The sequence below is a fragment of the Phalaenopsis equestris genome, unplaced genomic scaffold, assembly GCF_001263595.1.
Source record: "Phalaenopsis equestris unplaced genomic scaffold, ASM126359v1 Scaffold000130, whole genome shotgun sequence".
Lineage (NCBI taxonomy): Eukaryota > Viridiplantae > Streptophyta > Magnoliopsida > Asparagales > Orchidaceae > Phalaenopsis > Phalaenopsis equestris.
Genome location: NW_018164572.1, coordinates 106,149 through 115,208, shown reverse-complemented (window position 1 = coordinate 115,208; position 9,060 = coordinate 106,149). Strand labels below are relative to the sequence as shown.

The 9,060-nt window shown below is 36.5% G+C and overlaps 1 pseudogene; it reads left to right on the top strand.

The window, feature by feature from the left end:
- The first annotated feature begins 3,889 nt into the window (after positions 1-3,889).
- On the top strand, positions 3,890-4,962 carry LOC110021293 (annotated as a pseudogene).
- Positions 4,963-9,060: the final 4,098 nt, after the last annotated feature.

The window sequence follows — 9,060 nt, the reverse complement described above, 5'->3', positions numbered from 1 at the left end:
ACTCTACTTGAAGATCAGCGGAACTGCTGTAGCCCTTGATCAAGTATATGTTGATCTTTGTAGCATTTTTAATCATCTGATGTGGCACTTGTAGATGATGATACATAGCCTTTGCTTCTTCTACGGTTGTTGTGACTTCTTAATAGTGCAAAATTTTGCAATTAAAGTTAATACACTCTTTTTATAAAATGAAGAATCACGCACCTTTTGAGGCTCGTGTCTTCTGAGGCTGTGTGCTTTCAGACTTATGTCTTATAGGAGCTTAAATCGGTACCTTCTGAGGCTCGTAGTCTTCTCAGGCCTTTGATGCATTTGTGCCTTATGAGACTTGTAGTCTTTTAAGGTCTTCGAGCGGAGATCTTGTCAACCACTTGCTCTCATGGAGTATTTCTAGTGAGGACCATGTCCACTGCTAGCATCCCATCGAGATTTGCCTCTTGGTCTTGTCTTCTAGGCGGATGGTAGCTTCTCAATGAGTCTGACCTCTTGAGCTTGAATTTTAGGGGCATGGTTGAAAGGAGATCCCATCGAGATTTGCCTCTTGGTCTTGTCTTCTAAGGGGATGGTAGCTTCTCAATGAGTCTGGCCTCTTGAGCTTGACTTTTAAGGGCATGATTGAAAGGAAAATCCATTAAGTATATAAGACCAGTTCTGAGTTATATAACCGGAGATGCTCGATGGTATTAACCCGTAATGAATAACTTCATATGAAATCCACTAAGGATTGTTGACTTATCCTAGGTTGTTGGTCAAAGCTTTTGCTTGACGACAATAACCTGTTATGAAAGAGGTAGAAGGAAATCCACCAAGAATTTTTTACCAATCCGAGGCTGTATGTCGAAGCTTTTGCTTGATGACTGCAGCCTGTAATGGAAGAGGTCAAATCTAGTACCCCTGGGATCGATTAAGTCTAAAATGAGGTGTTAGAGATGCTCTGCATTTTTTGGAACTATGGCGTGGGTCGCAATGGATCGTATATTTTCTTGGAAATACGGTTGCAGCCATACTGAAGAAAAATGTTTGACAACTTGTTAGTTGCTACTTTTGAATCTTTTGCTCCCCCACCTAGAGTATTTTCGATACGGGCTTGTAAAACAACACAAGTATTGGGGCTTGAAGAGATCAGCTTTCTGATCTAGTTTAAGAGAAACTCCAGTATGATGAGGGGACACTGAGGAAGTGTTTTTTGCAGTAAAGATTGCTCCCAGTCCAGGAGAGATTCTTGAAGACTTGTAATCTGAATGAAATGTGGGATGACTTCCCCACCACAATCATGCCAAGGATGTTAATAGGAATGACCTTTCGAGACTGCAGTAAAAGTTGCCCCCAGTTTGAAAGAAGTTGTGAAATATTGTGTGTCTGGATAAGATGTGAGAAGACAACCCAACTACAATCGTGCTCAGGACATTGACGTGAACGACCTTTCGAGACAGCAGTGAAGGTTGCCCCCCTCATTGAAGAATGCATCAGAAATGATTTTCAAGACGTGAAGGAGGTTCCTTCGCCAGTTGGATGAAGTACATCATTGGGAAAGTAAGTAGGGGTTCAGTGTCTTAGAGTTGAAAATAATATCGAACTGGACTTTGTTTCCCACAGAAGACGCCAAACTGATGCGTGCTAAAAAATTCACGGCGATAGAGTAATGAATTATCTTCTTAGCGTTGCATGAGAATTCAGCACACATAGATAAAAGAAGAGAAGTACGAGGAGACACCTCGACGTTTTACGTGGAAAACCTTTAAAAGGAGGAAAAACTACGGGGTCTAGCCCAATTGAAATAATCCACTATGAATGATGAGTACATAGGTTCATTCTTCCCCTAAAGTAGGGAAAATAGAATTACAAAGTTGCATAACTATAATCTGGTTGCAGTTCTTGGTGACAAGTTGCAAGGGTTATTGTTGATTGTTGTGGAGGTAGTGGTCTGTTGTGAGTGTGGTAAATGATTGCTCCAGAAGCGTTGATTGTCCATAGAAGTCCTAATAAGTAGTTGAGGAAACAGTGAATCACGTAAACTGTAGTTGGCAAGTATTAATGAGGTCCGTAGGTCACGGGGGTCGAAGTCAAGAGTTGCATGAGCTGATGACCATGTTGGTCGTTGGGGAGAATATTGTTGACGTCCATAAGCGCTGAGGATGGATTCAAAAACTGTATGAGCTAATGACCACGTAGGTTGTTGGGGCGAGTATTGATGACATTTGTAGGCCGTTGGGGCCGGAGTCGGGAACTGTATGAGTTGATGACCGTGTAGGTTGTTGTTGGCATATGGACCGTAGTGGTGAGCATTGATGATGTTCGTAGACCGTTAGGACCGGAGTCAGGAGCTGCATGAGCTGAAGACCACGTAGGTCATTGGGGCGAATATTGATGACGTCCGTAGGCCGCTAGGGCCGGATTCAGGAACTGTATGAGCTGATGACCACGTAGATCGTTGTTGGCATTTAGACTGTAGTGGTGAGCTCTTGTCCCACAGACATGAGAGGGTTGCTAGAGTTTCCAAGTTACGACGTTGACTGATGGTGTCTGGTCGGCGGGGGTCGACGACGGTCGATGATGGTCGACGGTGTTCGACGGTGTTCTACGACGATTGACATGGTCGACGGTGTTCGACGGTGTTCTACGACGATTGGCAGTGGTGTTGGACTTCAGCTCCTTCTCAAAACCTCAAGTTCTCTCCTAAGACTTACGCCCTCTTCCCTCCTTCTCAAAGCCTCAAGTTCTCTCCTAAGGCTTACGCCCTCTTCTCCCATGAGAGGGGTAGGGGTCTATTTATAGTGTTTTGGATGTCATTAATGCAGGAATATGAACAATTTTGATTGGACGGTATGGAAAGCTTCTCTCAATCATATGTCGTTTAATGGACGATGGACGTTTGAGTGTTTTAACGATGTCAAAATTGAGCAATCTTGGACTCGTTGGATTCGTCTCGTCGAGACGCTCGATTCAAGTATAGGCTTTTTTGCATCGACATTAATTATTCTTTCTAAATGTGTCTGGAAATCCTCTAAGTGTGGTTTAATGACTTGATCTGGGCTTGATTTGACTCTGATTGGACTAAATTTGATTTTAGTATGTCCGTCTCATCGAACTGGTTAGGTTGACTATAAGTTTGATGAAATCGGAGCTTTGCATGACACTCAATTGAAAGTTTGAATGTTTCTTTCTAAAAAAAGTGTCTCAAGATTCGTGTTGGCTGATGAAAATTTGTTAGTGTTGTATCAACAATACAAAAATTTTCTAATACAACAAAAAAAAATATATATTTTCGGCGTGTCAAGATGATGAATGGTGATTCTAGCTTACGTGAATTAATTTACTTGAATTGAAGAAAAAAGTAACTTTAAAACGTGCAAAATAAAATTTAAGTCTAATTAAATGGTGTTAAGATTAAAGCCATCAGGGATATGCATGAATTAGATATTTTTTTAATGAATATTGGAGATTGAGAAGATGCTAATTAATTATGCAGCAAATGCTTAATGATAATTTTTAAAATAAAATAAAAATTCAATTTTATGATAATTATAGAATAATTAAATTGACGCAAAGCACAATGTAATGGTTCAAAAATTAGATCAACTTTGGATAATGATTTTGATTTCAAGTCAACAAATTTATCATACTATGATTAATTATGTTAAGAAAATGAATAGAAAATTAGAAATTAATTTGAAGTGAATTAATGAATAAATGCATCTGTCAAAAAAACATTGATGCTATTAAAAATATCTGTTTATGATTTTCTAACTAGCATTATAACTAATGATTAAGCGATAGAATAAATTTGATTATATATGATGAGGTAATCTCTACATAAAAAACACTTCCTATAGATTAACTAGACGTGCTTTTCACTTCTGTGTAGTGAATAATTTACCATTAAGGGGATTCTTTGGCTTGAAGCAAAACGGTGTAATGTAGTTGAAATGCATGACTTCTACAAATTTAACTATACTTAAAGAATGGGAAGCCATCGTGTCACAAAGAGATTGTTACAAAGAGCAAGAAAATGGGGGCTCCGAAGGGCAAAGCAGCCCAAGGAATCCGAATCAATTTCAGGATTCAACAGCAACAACCAAAAATCTTATACCTTATCATTAGTAATGAGGAAAGGTTGTGTTGGACTGGTGAAAAATGATTTGCTTGCCAATATTGATGATACCACGAACCCTTCGGAAGTAGCGGAGTATGTTAATGTCATCTATCAGTATTATTGGGCAATGGAGATAGAACGTCCTTCTTTAGCGAGCTTCATGGACAAACAATCAGATTTTACGTTGAAGATACGAAGCGTGTTGATCAACTGGTTAATTGAAGTACACCACAAGTATCAACTGATGTAAGAATCTCTTTTCCTCATGATAGAGCTGCTTGACAGATTACTTTCGATTGTTAATATAAAAAAGAATGAGTTGCAATTGTTTGGTCTTCCCACGCTTCTTCTGGCATCTAAATGAGAAGATTACTGGCACCCTAAGTTTGTTGCAGGTTGATGAACTGATCACCTTATCAGTAAACCAATATACCAAGGATGAAATGCTTGGAATGGAGATTTTCATATTGAAAAAGCTGAACTTTCGTTTAAATGTACCAACTCCTTATGTCGTCATGTTAAGATTTTAGAGAGCTGCACAGTCTGACAAAAAGATAAAAGATTTGGCTTTCTACCTTATTGAACTCTGTCTCGTCGAAAATGAATCTTTGAAATACAAACTATCCATGCTTTGCGCGTTGGCAATATTTGTGGCACGCTCCAAATTGAAAATGAATCCACCTTAGACCAGATAATTCGATAAACACGCTCGCTATGAAAACTCCCAATTCAGTAGTTGTGCGGAGATGATATTGAAATTTCAGAAAGCAGCATGCTGCAAGCCAGTTAAGTATACATATCAAAAGTATTTGAAACCTGATCGAAGCTTTGTTGCTTCAATAAAGCCCATTAAAATGTTTCCTCCATAATTCAACCTTTTTAATTGGGTCACAATGTTGGTGGCACCAAGTTTTTCATGAAAGGAAGCCTGAACGAAGAAGATTTAATTTCGCTTCGCCTCGTTTTAGATAGGTCATTTTGTATCATGCAACATGAAAGGATAAATTTTAGTGGCCATTTCATCTGGATGTACTATGGGACTTTTATTGCATCCAGTGTTTTTTTTTTGCAGAATTAGGATCCTATAAATTGTATTCAGGAATCCATATTTCTAAATTTTCTTCTTTTTTTTCCCATATTAAAAAAAAAACTACACTTAAAGAATAATATTAGGTGTCAATACAACAACAACAAAGCCTTAATCCCACTACGTGGGGTCGGCTACATGAATCCTTTTTCTCCATTGCGTCCTGTTTAGTGTCAAATTTTCATTTAGTTGTCGGTCCCAAGCCCGGATGATAAAAGTGGAGGGTTGCGCTAGGTAGTCGACAGCCAACGTAAAACTTGTCGAAAAAAAATCATGACATGAATATTAGGTGTCAATATTGGGAGAAAATATTACGTCCATTATTCGTACGTGCCGACAATGGCGAGGAACGTACCATGTCATGTCGTCGACCGCACATACCGAACGTAATATTTTCTCTAATAATGAACCAAACACAAACCCTTATTCAAACATGAAATAAAAATTCAGCATAAAATTTATACACAAATTTTGAATTTTGGTCAATCGATGTAATATTCAGATTTGTTTAAGTAATAAAAAAAGTCAAATTCATGCTGAATCAAATATGATTCATGTCAACATAAAAACAGTGATTTAATTATTTTATTCTTTTTTAACAAAAATTCATGCTAAATTATCTTTTACTATTATTAATTTTAACTTGTGATGACCAAATTGGGTACTTGTGGCTTACAATGTATTTCATGTTAGGACAGGTTAAGTTTTTAAGTCAAAATTTTTAGTCGGTTTAATAAATAGGTCAAATATTTGGGTTGACAATATTGATGTTGGGTAATTTTCTGGTCAAACCAGAAGTCCACGCATGATCTTGATTTGACTGAACATAATAAACACAAGTATATCAGACGACAAAATCTGCTAACTTCTGCTAAGTAAAAGATATCTCTGGAAAAGTTTATATAAACGAGAAACATCCAACCAAATGAAAAGTTGAAGGACTATTCTTCTAAAAAGCAACGAACAGATTACATATATTACTAAAAGGAAGCTCATAGTTCAATTCTATACATAGTATTGTTGAAAAAAACGAGACAAAAATTCACTACACAAACACAACGGAATTGAATTGATGAAATAAATAACACCAAATTTTAGTATGAAAACCTCCTAAAACAATGTGAGAATCATGGGACACATAGGCTACTTAAAAACCTACACTAATCAATATAACGAGTACACAAAGTTTTCCTCTAGAACACTCCTAGAGGAATCAACAGTCAACCATAACTAAATAGCTGGTATACATCAACTCTATCAAACAAAAGAATTTGATAATCTCACCAAATTTAAGAGAAATCTTCTTACTTTGGATTCTTTTCACAATGCTGCCCCAAAACCCTTAAAATTGCGAGGTGAATTGTTCTTGCCAAATACCTCGAAGTCACGAGGCTAATTGCTGCCACCGAAAACTGTTAAGTCACACCGGCCTCCTTTGTTCGAAACCACAACGAGAGAGCAAGCATTCGAAAATTTTAAGTGGTGGTCTGTGCAAATAAAAAAAAAAATTTAAATTAACATAAAAGAAAATCCGGAAATCAATTTTCCCCATTTGAAGATTATTTCCTTCACGTGGGTGAGACCCACAACAATCTTCACCTCCCGCTCACGTGGAGAAAAGGCTCTACTATACTTGTGATTTCTCAGCATACTATAAGCTTCTCTTTCGGTAATATTTTTATAATCATATCAGAACCATTCTCGTCGGTATGAATCTTTTTAGGTTGTAATATCTTCAAGTCTAGCACATAATCATCACGAATCCAATGATATCTTACATCAATATTTCGAATGTGAGTGGAATGTGAAATTCTTAGTGAGATGAATTGCACTCTGATTATCATAGTATAAGAAAAACTTATTTTGCGTATGGCCCTACTCTTGTAGGAAATTCTTCATCCACAACAATTTTTTGCAAGCTATTGTGATCAATCATTCTCTGTGGTTGACAAAGTCACACTTTTTTAGTTTAGATTATCATGAAAATGCTCCCCCCCTCCTGAAAAAGCAACCAAATATTCCGAAGTAGACTTCATCGAGTCCACATCACTGGTATAATCTACATCTAAAATAGGATTATCATTTTTAAAAAACAAACTTTTGAAGAACCTTCGAGATACCTGAAAATCCACTTAACTGCTTCTTAATGCTCTATTTTTGGATTGGAAAGAAATCGACTGATAATGCCAAAAACATGAGCAACATCTAGCCTCGTACATATCATAGCATGCATCAATCTATCTACAGCAAATGCTATAACACATTTTGCTTCTCAATTTTACTTGTAGGGCATTGTTTAGTGCAAAGTTTAAACTGCCCTACAATTAGAGATACAACTTGATTCACGCTACTCATATTTAATCTTTCAAGAACTTTCTCTATGTACTTCTCTTAAGATATCCATAGCTTGTTTTTATGCGTCATGAATAATCTTAATTCCAAGTATTTGCAATATTGGATCCATATGTTTCATGGAAAAAGACTTGCTAAGTTCTTTCTTGACTTTCTCAGTCTTAGCCCCATTACGACCAACGATCAATATATCATCGAAATATGGTAAGAGAAGCATATTTTTCAAAAAAAAATACTATCACAAGTAGTATTTACTGTACCCATTTGTTTTCATAAAAACATCAGATTTTGTTATTACTGTCTTGGTGCTTGCTTAAGCTTGTATAAACTTTTTCTCAATCTACAAACAAGATCTTCTTTTCCTTTATCTCTGAAGCACTTAGATTGCTCTATAAATCTCCTCCTCTAAATTACCTTGAAGAAAGATTGTTTTTAGATCAAAATATTATACCTCTAAATTAAAACTAATAGCTAATCCTAAAACAACTCGGATTGAACCCATCTTCACCATCGGTGGGAAAATTTCATCAAAATCGACACTTTTTGTATGATCGAATCCCTTCACAACCAACATCGCTTTGCATTTTGGCTTAGCAATTATCTTCTGACTTCAGTCTGAATATCCATTTACTTTTTAAAACTTTCATGCCCTTTAGTAGTTTCACCAGATCAAATGGAAGAGCAAGCATTCGAAAATTTTAAGTGGTGGTTCGTGCTTTGCAAAGAAAATTTAAAAAAAAAATTAAAATTAACATAAAAGAAAAAACTGGAAATCAGTTTTCCCCATTGGAAAATTGTTTCCTTCACATGGGTGAGACCCACAACAATCTTCGCCTTTCGCTCACGTGGAGAAAAGGCTCTACTATTCTTATGATTTCTCAGCATACTATAAGTTTCTCTTTCGGTAATATTTTTGTAATCATATCAGAACCATTCTCGTCAGTATGGATCTTCTTATGTTGTAACATCTTCAAGTCTAACATATCACGAGTCCAATAATATCTTACATGAATACTTCGAATGTGAGTGGAATGTGAAATTCTTAGTGGGATGAATTGCACTGATTATCATAGTATAAGACAAACTTATTCTGCGTATGACCCAACTCTTGTAGGAAATTCTTCATCCACAACAATTTTTTGCAAGCTATTGTGATCAATCATTCTTTGTAGTTGACAAAGTCACACTTTTGTAGTTTAGATTATCATGAAAATGCTCCCCCCGAAAAAGTAACCAAATATGCCGAAATTGACTTCATCGAGTCCACATCACTAGTCATATCTACATCTAAAATAGGATTATTATTTTTAAAACATAAACACACTTTTGAAGAACCTTCGAGATACCTAAAAATCCATTTAAAAGCTTCTTAATGCTCTTTTTTGGATTGGAAAGAAATCGACTGATAATGTCAACAACATGAGCAACATCTAGCCTCGTACGTATCATAGTATACATCAAGCTATCCATAGCAGATGCTAAAACACATTTTGCTTCTCAATTTCACTTGTAGGGCATTGTTTAGTGC